This window comes from Lissotriton helveticus, chromosome 4_1 (genome assembly GCF_964261635.1).
Source record: "Lissotriton helveticus chromosome 4_1, aLisHel1.1, whole genome shotgun sequence".
NCBI lineage: Eukaryota > Metazoa > Chordata > Amphibia > Caudata > Salamandridae > Lissotriton > Lissotriton helveticus.
The window spans coordinates 1,609,461,901-1,609,475,307 of NC_136063.1; positions in this window are offsets into that span (position 1 = coordinate 1,609,461,901).

A 13,407-nucleotide genomic window follows, 5' to 3' on the forward strand; every position below is an offset into this window, starting at 1 on the left:
TGTCTTTTCGTTATCTCAGTGCCATCAATATGCATCTTAACCTTTTGCAAAATACAAATTACCCTAATAGCTTTTCTGCCACATTCACTCATTTGTGTTAGTTACATTTAGAAGCAGTGTGAAAGTGTATATTTGATAGTAAAAATATGACACCAAGCTAAAAAACAAACCTTGTGAAATTCAGCCCTTAAATCTCATCTCCTCTGTTCAGGGAGTTGAAAATACAGGTGACACAATTCAAAGTCGCACTTTGTCTTTCATGCTAAGGGACATTGAGAGAGGATATACAGAACTGTTAATTCATCGTTATATAGACCAAAATGGATTCTGTCCTGTTTATTTTTTGCAGCGTTGCATGGAAACCATTTCAGCAGTTGTGACTAACTCGGAACAGAACTTAATTATAAGGAAAGATGACTAATTCAAAGGAGTCACAGAGATCACAGAGAGAAGCAGTTCCTCTGTGAATATAATCCATGGTTGTCATTGGCTTTAGGTTATAGTTCAGACAACAAGGAGAAGTCACCCACTTCAGTCTAAATTCCATCACCTAAGACTGTAAATTCATTCAAATATCATGAAAAAAATATCTTTTTTAGATGTGAGAATAGGTTAAAGTGTTAAACTACCAGCTCAATTTAGCTTAGTTTTATGTTCATGTTGTATACCAACTGAAAATAGAAACTGTGGCTTTCCTGAAGGAATGCTGTATTTAAATAAAATATCGATTCAGCCAGAATGACTGATTGCTAATTGAGAATCCTAATGTGCAATAGGATTGTGCCATAGTAATAACTTGCTATGCAGATTAATTTAACACAATAGAGGCCAGATGTAGGTCGCCAAATACCGGCCGGTAACGGCCGAATTCGGCCGTTACCGACCGGTATTTGGGATTTGACATGTAGGGGGCCTCATATTTACAGAATCGGTATATTTACCGATTCGGTAAATTTACAGAATCGGTAAAATACCGAATCAGTGAATTTACCGATTCTGTAAATCCATATGTAGATGGCACTTCAGAGAGTGCCACAGGCCCTTTAGGAGTCGGTATTTACCACCCAATCCTATTGGGTGGTAAAATACCGATTTCAGGTGTACATGCACATCTGTGCATGTACACCTATTCCATGTGACACACAGACATGCCCTTAGGGCATGTATGTGTGCCACATGGCACACAAGCCTGCACTTGGGGTGCTACAGGGTGTCAAAGTGACACCCCGTTCCCCCTGCCAGGATTCGGTATTTACCGATTCGGTAAATACCGAATCCGTATTTCCCATTGATTCCTATTGGCTTCAAAGCCCATAGGAATCAATGGGAAATACCGATTCAGTATTCACCGAATCATTAAATACCGAATCTTACAGATTCGGTAATTGTAAATAAAAAATTACCTACATCTGCCTCCTTCCAATTTACCGATTCATAAATACCGAATCGGTAAAATTCGGTATTTATGAGTCGGTAAATTAGATTTACCTACATCTGGGCCAAGATGTTTTAAATTCAGGTTTCACTGGTAAAATTTGAAACAACCCAGTTAGGAAATTCTGGTCCAGAAGTGTAACAAACAGGTCACAAATAGTGGTTGCACTGTGTACGCCCCTCAAGGCCACCCAAGGCAATTTCCAAAGGTGCAGCTTTTCATCTTGTAAAGGGGCTACCACCTCCTTTCAGGAGTCTGCAACTTATCAATGGTTTGAGGCTACATAATAAGTGAGATTTGTAATTTGGAAGTGACTCCCTTTCATGCCCCTTACCAAGACAACTTTTGTGAATCAGAAAGGGATGTGGGGCCTCATTTATGAGGCCTTGCATTAGTTTTGTGCTTCCGATGCGTCGTTTTTTGTGAGGCATCTGCGGCGTAAAACATGCCTCCAGTAGAGCACTATTTACAAAGTGACGCATCCAAGCAGATGCGTCACTTTGTAAACCCCTGCGCTACGTTATACCTGCGTCAGTAGAAGTGATGCAGTGAAATCTATGAGATTTCCCTGCGTCACTTCTAGGACGCCGAAGGCGTACAAAATCTTGTGCCTGCCTCACAGCAGGCGTAAGACTGATGCAGTGAAAGGGCACATTGCTGGAGTTGCGTCACTTTTGTGACATACTCCAGCAATGCGTCACTTTTGCTTACAGATAAGTCAGAAAATACTGACTTATCTATAACTCCTTGCGACATGATGCGTCATACATTAAATATGACACATCAGGTATGTCGCAAGGAATGCGCACTGAAAAGTGACGCATCGCTGCTTCCCACAGCGATGCGTCATTTCTCATAAATGAGGCCTGTGATGTTTACAGAAGAGGTTTAGAACACAGCAAAATGTCCTTATGTGGTCACAAGCCCCATAATTTTGCAAACCACAGGTTTTGCAATTGCAAAATAATATTGTTCATCTGGCCCGTTATCATTTTTTAGTGAAATAAACCAAAAGGCCCAATCGATTAGATATCCTGTAATGTGCTTGTCACTACCCAATACTAATAGCAGCTGTACCCAATGATGTTTGGTCAATTTCCCAACAACACAAATGCAATTGCTTTTTACAATTCATATATACAATGTCAAATCTTGAATGAATCAATATGGAGCAAAATGAAAGCTGTTTGTCAGCAGCACCACACTTATCAGGTTCCAGATTTGTAACAGAAGAGAAAACTGTTACTATTATAACTCAATGGTGTCCTCTGATGGAGCTGAGTGACTAGGGTGTTAAGTAGGGTAGAATAAGCTAGTGTGACTGGGAAAAAGTGATGAAAAACTACTGAAAGAATGGAAGAGAAATGAAGGCAGGGAGAAGCAAAGACTATCATCCAAAGTGTTATGTGGCAGCATTTACCTGTTTCTGCATCGCCATGGGAGGACTACCACATCCAGGGAGCACAGGCCACATCTTTTTCCCTCAAAGGTCATTTATTTAATAACATTATACCCTATGGAGGAAGCCAAGGAGGTCCCGTCTCTCTATCAAGATTGAATGATAGGGAAATAGAAATTAACTATTGTCTCGAGCAAATGAAACATTTCAGCCCACAAATATCACGTATTTGTCGTCAGTAGTGGGGGTTTAATTACAGAATTAAAACAGGTAGAGGAAAGGATTGAGGTAGTTCAAAATATGCCCAGATACATCCGCCACTTGAGTCATTTGTCAGCAGGGCCGGAATGGCCATATCTGGCACTGGGCGTTTTCCCGGTGGGCTGTCAGGGTTTTATACTCATTTCAGCAGAAAGCATGCACCTTTTCTTGGAGTTCCAAACTGGCCCAAAATGCATGGGTGATTACAATACATTAGTCGTTAAATTGCAATTTTCCCCAATAGGAACAAGGGCATCGATTAGCCATAATCAACATATATCAAGGATCAAGGTATGTGCATTAAGTGGGAAAAAATAGATCCCCCAGACTTTAAGCAGTGGATGATTAATGGAAATTTAAAGTTCATAATTGACCTGCATAGCAAATAGGTCAATTCCTCTCTTTATTTTAAAGGAATGTGAGTTATTATGTGAAGCAATTACAGATGTACTAACAATATATAGTTCAAATTCGGTGAGTTCCACACATAGTTGGTTTAATAAAGCTTCCTCTGCTTCCCATCAAAAACTAAAAAATGCCCTTAAATTAATCCCACATTCCCAAATAAATATTAGAGAGGCCAGGTTACAATGCAAGAATGTTATGGAAGAAAGGTAAAAGGAGATGAGAGATAGCACCTTGGAGAATTTAAAACAGATGGCGGCCTTCAAAGACACGCAGAAATTTTGAGAAGTGGTAAACTACCTTTTCTTTTCTGACCAAGTAGGAACAAAATCGGATGCATTGATTCCGGAAGCCGAATGGGTGGCTCATTTCAGGAAAGTTTTCAAGGGAACTTATACTGGAACACCCGAGTGTGAGTTCAAACCGGAATACTCTGTATTCCTCCCACCCCTCAAGAGTGCTTTCCCCAATACTCTCCATTGAGGTTGAAGAAACAATCTTCCTTTGGGAAAGCCCAATGGGGTCCCAGTGGATTTTTTTAAAATCAAACATCCCCATCTGGGCTCCTTTGATGACAAACGTTATCAGTGCTGTACCTTCAGGCAATATCCCTGGTGATTGGCTACTCTAGTCCCCATTTTTAAAAATGGGGACTAATTATCCCCAGATTGCTATAGACCAATATTGTTGATTAATTCAACAGCAAAAATCCTGGGCAGAGTATTTGTTGGCACAAGTAGAGACCAGGGTGGAGGAAGATTATTTTTTATCAAATGTACAATATGGTTTTCGGTCAGGCATAGGCAGGGTTGAACAGGCTCTGAACCTGCATTTAGCAATCACAAATTAGGTGATGGCTAAAAGAGGTGTGTTATACAGCACCTTAATTGTTCTATCCAGTGCACTTGACTGGGTCAACTGAGTGAAATGACAGGAGTACATGCCGGGCATTGGTCTGGAACCAAGTACCTTAACATGATAAGGCACCTACCCTGGAATTTGAAGGTATCCATAAATTACGGCTCTGTAGGAGAAACATCTTCATATTTTGATTCTCCGAAGGTGTTCGAAAAAGGCTGTATCTTGGCCTTGTTTCTTTTTCTATTATATATATAAATGGAAATTTCAATTGTTAGAATTGGGGGTCTCTAGTTGGCACAGTTAGGTACTTGTGACAAATAGGGACCCTCTCCTCTAGTCAGGATAAGGGGATTGCACTCCTAAAATAACCCCTGCTCACCCCCTTGGTAGCTTGGCACGAGCAGGAAGGCTTTATCTCAGAGGCATTGTAAGTTAAGCATTTGTGACCACATACAGTAACCCAGTGACAACACTACAAAGTTTTATAAAAAAATAAGTATATTTTATATAGAGTTACCACAAGACCAATAAACAACAAAAAGAATCCACAGTACTATTAGATTTCAAGAGTTCTGGGTAAAAAGTCTTAATTCAAGATTCTGTGTGAGTCGGTAGCCCGGTCTGGCTGCAGCGTTGTTGAAATAACACAGAGTCTAGCAAATCCAGCGGACTGCGTCGGTACGGGCCCACTCCAATCTCGACAGACTCAGTCACAGTACCTTTTACTTGAGGCGGTCGTCACGGATGTGCGAGCCGGTTCTGGTGTTCATCGCGGTGCAGAAAGGAAGCGTTGCAGGACGCGTTGTCCCTCGATGTGGCGCAGGCAGCCGCCCGTTGACAGAGTCAGTGGACCCAAGGCATGCATTTCAGGGTGAGATGGTGCTTCGATGCGGTGCTTGCAGCTTGCGGTGCGGCGACAGACTTGGAGTTCGGGAGCTGGCGTCAATCAATCAATCAATCAGAGCATTTATATAGCGCGCTACTCACCCGGAGGGTCTCAAGGCGCTGAACAGTCCGGACAGATGTGCGTATCTAGCGGTGCGTCACGAAGCATGCGAGGCGGTGCCCAACTCTGGTGCGGTCACAGGACTCGGAGTCAGCAGCAGGGACTGCTTCGGTCAGACCAGTACGAGTCGGTGTAGTGAGGCGTTGCACGTCGCAGTGTCCACCAGTCGCGGTGCAGGCTACGGCTCGGTGACGGAGTCAGGAACGAGTCGATGAGATCAGAGCTTGCCTTGTTTGAGGCAGACGTTGCTTGATGCGGTGCCTTGAGGACACCGAGCCGGTCGTGAGAGTCGGTCACAGCTCCCTGCCTTTGTAGCCACTGAAACAGCGTTTCCAGCAGCAATTCACAACGACTAGTGAAGTCCACTGGTCCTGGGACTTCGGTCAGGGGACAAGCTCTCTTCCAAGCCCTTGGAGATCTTTTGCACAACTTGAAAGTAAAGTCCACAAAGTTCTTTCTCCTCTCTTTGGCAGTCAGGCAACCACTGCAGGCCAATCCCCCAAGCAGCACTTCAGCTTGGGAATAGTCTCTCCTCAGTTTCATTAGGTTCCTTCTGCTCAGCAGAGGTTTCGTCTTGTAAGTCCAGAAGTGATCTAATTTCTTAGGATCAGGGTCCAAATATTTATACCCAAAATCATTTGTTCTCTGATGGGAGAGGGGCCTGTGCACGGTCCAAACCAGTTCTGAAACACTCTGTTTACCAGATTTCTCCTTTCCTTTCACAGTGCAGGGTAGGAACATCAGACACCCCACAGGAGGTGGAGCCAGCATTGTGGAAGGCAAGTACAGCCCTGGAGCACTTTGTTGACAGTCGTCCTTCTCTTCTTTCAGTGTGCAGGGCAGAGACATCAGTCGCACCACAGGGGGTGGAGCCAGCACTGTGGGGGGCGGGCACAGTCCTATTCATGTCCTAAGTGCAACTCCTCCCTCCCATCTAGATGCAGATCTCATTCTGTCTCCTAGAATCCCCCAGCCCTGTCACTCAAACTCCAGACAAGGAATACACAGCCTAGCAGAGGCAGGCTTGAAAGGTTTAGGCAAGCAAATACCTACTTTCTAAAAGTGGTATTTGCAAACACAGAATGTTAAAACCCACTTTACTAAAAGATGTACTTTATCATTCTGAGTCCAGGCATACTAAACTCGAATTTCTTCCATGTTCTCTGAGTCTGTTAGGATTATAAACATGCAATAATCTACCAGCCAATTCTGGCCTCTGGAGACTAGGTAGCCTTGCAATAGTAAAAAACGAAAATGGCTGTAATTCACTACAAGAACATGCCACACACATCAGGGCTTGTCCTACCTCATACTTACAATGTACCCTGCCTGTGGGTCTACCATAGGGGTGACTAATATGAGGACAAGGGAAGGTTTAGGGGCTGGCAAGGGGGTGCACTTGCCCAAGTATGCATGACAGTACCAGACTGCACACTGGCTCTGCAATGGCAGACCTTAGACACATTTCACAAGGCCGCTTCTATGAGTGGCAGAACCAGTGCTGCAAGCCCACTAGCAGCATTTGGAATGCGACACCCTGGGTACACCCTGGGCAGACTCAGCGCACTGTACTAGGGTCTGACAAGTAAACCAAGTAGTCAATCATGGAATCACCAATTAATACATCAATTTACAATAGGGAGAGCATATGCACTTTAGCACTGATCAGCAGTGGTAAAGTGCCCAGAGTCATAAAATAGCCAACAACAGGTCAGAGGAAATATAGGAGGAAGGCAAAAAAATGACCCTGCAAAAAGGGCCAAGTCCAACACCAATCATCTAATTAATTTAGGTAGGGATGGGCCGAAAATGAGATCTCATAGTATTCCAATCTTATTGTATGCAGACGATGCGGTCCTTATGGACTGCACAGCAATTGGGCTTCAGAAATACTGATTGTTTTTTTTTACTTCATGGAGGGGTTAGATCTTAAAGTAAATTACTTTAAATCATATATAATGACTTGTGGCCCTGTGGGTATAAAAACGAAAATGCATTAACATGGGTGGATACTATCTGGACAAGTTTAGGTATTTTATTTCTCGGGGGTAACTGTTAGTTTGTCTTGCACTCGGAAATTTCTTTTGCAATTAAAAAGCCCAACAGATGAGCAGGAGCATTGAAGGTATCTTTCATTTCACTCATAAATTTGTCGGGCTTCACAGTCAGCGCTGCCCGCAGCAGCGCTCCTATCCCCACCCACTGCCTCCGATGCGAGCCCAGCCTGCTGATTCCTGATGGCTGGCGAAGGCGGCGCTTGAGGCCTTCAAACGAGAGGGTTTGCAAGGGAAACATGCTTGCCGTTCCATCTCGGACCCGGCCAGGCCTCCCGTGATTTCCCTGCTTACCTGCGTTATCCGCAGGGCCGTTTCTACCATTAGGCAAGACTAGGCGGCTGCCTAGGGCGGCAAAATGGCTAGGGCGGCAAAAGGGGGATTTTTTTTAATTTGAACGTACGAAATTAAATCTAGGCTGCTGCCTAGGCTTGCCTAATGGTAGAAACGGCCCTGCATGCACACTGCTGACTACCACTACCTAATGCGTCAGAAGAGGAAGTGTGCTTTAGCAGGCTCAATTGATAAACTCAAAAAAAGTACTGGTGAAGACATTTCATAAATACGCACATTTTGCATCTAAACAAAATGTATTTCGGTAATCCAACTGCAAAGTGGATTCGTACTCAAATACACCGACTTTTGAACAAAAATAACCCCTCCTCTCCCTAAATTAAAAAGAAGAACCTGTGCATCGCTAGAACCCTCAAAACTAGGGAAAAGTATGAATTTCCATGCAGTCTTAAGGGCTTAGTGTGCATATGCGCACCACGACTGACTTACCAGCACCGTTGATTGCACGCCTAACCTAGAGAAGCGTCCTTTCACTGCACCAGAAGGACTAACGCTCTGTAAGAAGGAACACAAATGAGGGATAGAGAGACCAGCCATCAGGTGCGGTCAACGTTTGGATAGATTTCCTGAAATTGTCTTGTCTGTAATTTTTGCATTAAGAAGTGGGTGAGCTGCAGCAAACAGCTTTTGTTTTTACCATTCATATCCCCAGGGACAGGCTACAGTGCCGTCATTCCTTGTTATGCATTTTTGCATGGCCTGTAGATTTTACTGCACAACGACTTCTTACGTCGTGCCCTGTGTGCTCTGCATGATTTTTCTGTCCAGGAGATCAGTGCTGCACGTTGTTGATCTCCACGAGACTGCTCGTCCCAGTCCTGCAACAATTCACTGCGTAGTTTAATGAGGAGAGAGGACCTGGGAGAGGAGGTGATAAGACGGGAGAGGAGAGGTGCAGCGGAACCACTGCCAACTGAGATGTGAGGAGAGCTGAGGGAAACGTGCAGAAGGGGACGCGAGGAGTGAAGAGAAAGACCTGCGGGAGGAGAGGCGCATGGGGTGATGTGAGTGTCAGAGGGAGCAATGCACGAGGGACAGTGACTGGTGCAGAAAGCCCTGCAGAGGAGAGAGGGGATCCGGAAGGTGGCCTTCTGGGAGAGTGGCACCACCGAGGTTGCAGTGATAAGAAGGGAGTGCAGGAGAAGAAGTGAAAACTAGAAGGAGGAAGCAGGGAGCGCTCCAGGGTAAGCGGGAGGCACCGTCTGAGAAGCGATAGCTGGCAGATGAAGGTGGAGTATCGGCATGTGGAACGAGAAGGGCATGAGGACAGAGAGTTGAATGATCCATGCAAGAGGGAAGGGGCCGCAGTGACGTGATAGCAAGAACACTACTGAGGACTGTCACTGAGGGAGAGGTGCTGAGGGGTGCTGCCCATGGAGAGGCACTGAGTACTGGCACCGATGATTGGTACTCAAAGACTGTTTTGAGAATTGGTACTCACAGAGGGGCACTGAGGACTGGTACTGAGGGAGGTGTACCGAAGACTGGCGCTGAGGACTGCTCCTAACAGAGGGGCACTGAGGACTGTTATTGGAGAGGGATTATGCGGACTGGCACTGAGCGAAGGGCACTGAGGATTGGTACTCAAGCAGGCAGGGCCATTTCTACCATTAGGCAAGACTAGGTGGCTGCCTAGGGCGGCAAAATGGCTAGGGCGGCAAAAGGGGGATTTTTTTTTTAATTTGAACCTATGAAAGTAAATCTAGGCTGCTGCCTAGGCTTGCCTAATGGTAGAAACGGCCCTGCATGCACGCTGCTGACTACCACTACCTAATGCGTCAGAAGAGGAAGTGTGCTTTAGCAGGCTCAATTGATAAACTCAAAAAAAGTACTGGTGAAGACCTCTCATAAATACGCACATTTTGCATCTAAACAAAATGTATTTCGGTAATCCAACTGCAAAGTGGATTCGTACTCAAATACGCCGACTTTTGAACAAAAATAACCCCTCCTCTACCTAAATTAAAAAGAAGAAGAACCTGTGCATCGCTAGAACCCTCAAAACTAGGGAAAAGTATGAATTTCCATGCAGTCTTAAGGGCTTAGTGTGCATATGCGCACCACGACTGACTTACCAGCACCGTTGATTGCATGCCTAACCTAGAGAAGCGTCCTTTCACTGCACCGGAAGGACTAACGCTCTGTAAGAAGGAACACAAATGAGGGATTGAGTAACCAGCCATCAGGTGCGGTCAACGTTTGGATAGATTTCCTGGAAGTGTCTTGTCTGTAATTTTTGCATTAAGAAGTGGGTGAGCTGCAGCAAACAGCTCTTGTTTTTACCATTCATATCCCCAGGGACAGGCTATAGTGTCGTCATTCCTCGTTATGCGTTTTTGCATGGCCTGTAGATTTTACTGCACAACGACTTCTTACGTCGTGCCCTGTGTTCTCTGCATGATTTTTCTGTCCAGCAGATCAGTGCTACACGTTGTTGATCTCCACGAGACTGCTCGTACCAATCCTGCAACAATTCACTGCGTAGTTTAATGAGGAGAGAGGACCTGGGAGAGGAGGTGATAAGACGGGAGAGGAGAGGTGCAGAGGAACCACTGCCAACTGAGATGTGAGGAGAGCTGAGGGAAACGTGCAGAAGGGGACGCGAGGAGTGAAGAGAAAGACCCACGGGAGGAGAGGCGCATGGGGTGATGTGAGGGTCAGAGGGAGCAATGCACGAGGGACAGTGACTGGTGCAGAAAGCCCTGCAGAGGAGAGAGGGGATCCGGAAGGTGGCCTTCTGGGAGAGAGGCACCACCGAGGTTGCAGTGATAAGAAGGGAGTGCAGGAGAAGAAGTGAAAACGAGAAGGAGGAAGCAGGGAGCGCTCCAGGGTAAGCGGGAGGTGCCGTCGGAGAAGCGATAGCTGGCAGGCGAAGGTGGAGTATCGGCATGTGGAACGAGAAGGGCATGAGGACAGAGAGTTGAATGATCCATGCAAGAGGGAAGGGGCCGCAGTGACGTGATTGCAAGAACACTACTGAGGACTGTCACTGAGCGAGAGGTGCTGAGGGGTGCTACCCATGGAGAGGCACTGAGGACTGGCACCGATGATTGGTACTCAAAGACTGTTTTGAGAATTGGTACTCACAGAGGGGCACTGAGGACTGGTACTGAGGGAGGTGTACCGAAGACTGGCGCTGAGGACTGCTCTTAACAGAGGGGCACTGAGGACTGTTATTGGAGAGGGAGTATGCGGACTTGCACTGAGCGAAGGGCACTGAGGATTGGTACTCACGCAGGGCCACTGAGGACTGTTACTGAGCGAGCAGTTCTGAGGACTGGTGCTTAAAGAGGACTGACCCTGAACAAGAAGTACTGAAGACTACTATTAACGAGGGGAAGGGTATGGGGTCCAAGGACTAGTATTTGTGAAGGTCATTGAGAACTGGCACTGAGGGGAACTGAGACTGGCATTGAGCGAGGAGCACTGAGGACTGGTGCAATAGACAGGGGTTTTAAGGACTGGCACTGAGAATTGGTGCTCACCAAGGGTCTCTCAGGACTGATACAGACCAATTGAGCATTGAAGACCGTGTTGAGTGAGGGGTACAGAGGACAGGTACTGACCAAGTGACCTTGAATACTGTGGTCACTGTGGAGTACTGAGGGCAGGTACTGACCGAGTGAGCCCTGAAGACTCTGTTCACTAAGGGGTACTGAGGGCACGTACTGACCGAGTGAGCATTGTAGACTGTGTTCACTGAGGGGTACTGAAGACAGGTACTGACAGTGAGCATTGACTATGTTCACTGAGGAATTCTGAAGACAGGCACTGACAGAGTGAGCATTGAAAACTGTGTTCCCTGAGGGGTATTGAGGACAGGTACTGCCCGAGTGAGCATTGAAAATTGTGTTCACTGGAAGTATTGAGGACAGGTACTGACAGTGACTTTGAAGTATTGAGGACAGGTACTGACAGTGACTTTGAAAACTGTTCATCTAGGGGTACTGAGGACAGGTACTGGCTGAGTGAGCACGGAAGACTGTGTTCACTGATGGGTACTGAGGGCAGGTACTGACCAAGTGAGCCCCGATGTCTGTGTTCACTGATGGATACTGAGGACAGGTACTGAGTGAGTGAGTATTGCAAGTTACTATTTTTGTTGTTTATGGTTTTGAAAACGAGATGCACTTGACGCCTCAGTGGTATTTAAACACAAGGCTCTATTGGGCATCCGTGTACATAGTTCTGTGAGTGTATGGCTACCGTAACAGTCTGACCTTGGCCTTTTGTTGAGGTCGTTTGCAGGACTGACTGTTGTGATCATGTTTCCTGATAGTAAATGAGAGTAACATAGAAGGGTTCAGTAGTAGAGAGTGTGCCTCGCTAGCCTGGATGACAAGGGGAAAGAGTGATGGTAGTAAAAGGGAGGGGATGGCATTTTTCAATTCTCGCCTCGGGCGGCAAAGCACCTAGAAACGGCCCTGGTTATCCGCTCAGCTACACATTGAAGAGACATCCTTGGTGTTTCTCTCCCAGCATCCTACGGTGCTATGTTACTTCTTGTGTGACATTCTTCTTCTGGGGCACAGTATTGTCCTGGATTTCCTTTCTCAATCAGTTTGTTTGCTCTTCTCTTGACTGCAGCATTTATCCACGCTGCATCTCCTGGTGCCTGCATATTGAAGAAATACAGTAAAGAGGTATTTCAAAAGAATCCTAGTACAGTTACAAGGTAGGATACGTATTATCAAAGTATCTAGTTGCTTAAGATACTTATTTGATCTTGTGCTCCTTTTTCATTATGGAAAGAGCCTTGCACTTGTTTCAGTCCAAGATTTCTCCATTTCTCTTTCTGCAAACAAAGAGAGATTGTTTTTTAAAACACTTCACTGTAAATTACGAACTTTTACCCTGCACCTTTTTGTGCCCTACTTCTGTTCCTTTTTTCGTTTCTCCTTACTAGGAAAATACGTTTTTGGGCCTTTTCCTGGCATTCATGCAAAATATATGATTTTTCTGGGTCAGTTGATTCTCTACGGTGGTTGTTATCAAGGATGGTAGGTTTCACACTTTTCATTGTTTACAGCTTAAATCTGTGTTTATTTTCTAGATACGTTTTGTGAGTCTCTTGCTCTAATACTTTTATTTTGCCTTCATACCACTGCCAAACCTGCAACAGGTAGAACACTAGTATCCCTGCTTATGTATAGAGCGAAACCATAGGTCAGAAAAAGTGTGGTTTTTCTCATTAGCAATCCTGGTGACATTGAATCGGTCAGACCAGTGGACTCTACTCCTTCTCCCTTTCCTTGTTTTGTTTCCCCTTCTTCCCCACCTTCCCTCTTTGGCTTTGGCTCTGTTGGACAGAGGAGGTGGGTGAGGGAAATAGGGATCTAGCATCCGTTCCGTCCATTTCGCACCTGCAGAAATCCAGGTGTTACTAGCAATCAAATGAGCCTTTGAAGAATGGTGTCAGTACTTACTTGTGGCCTTACACATAGTCCCGGTTATCACGGATCACAGAATCCTACAGATCATGAAAGCAGCCAGGGCTTTATCCATGAGGCAGTTGTGATGAACCCATTATTTCAGAAATTTTGCAACCAAGCACCAAACATGGCAAAGCGTATGCCCTATGCCAATTTGGTTATGATCTATCTGAGGACCTGAGTGCACATGAACAACCCTA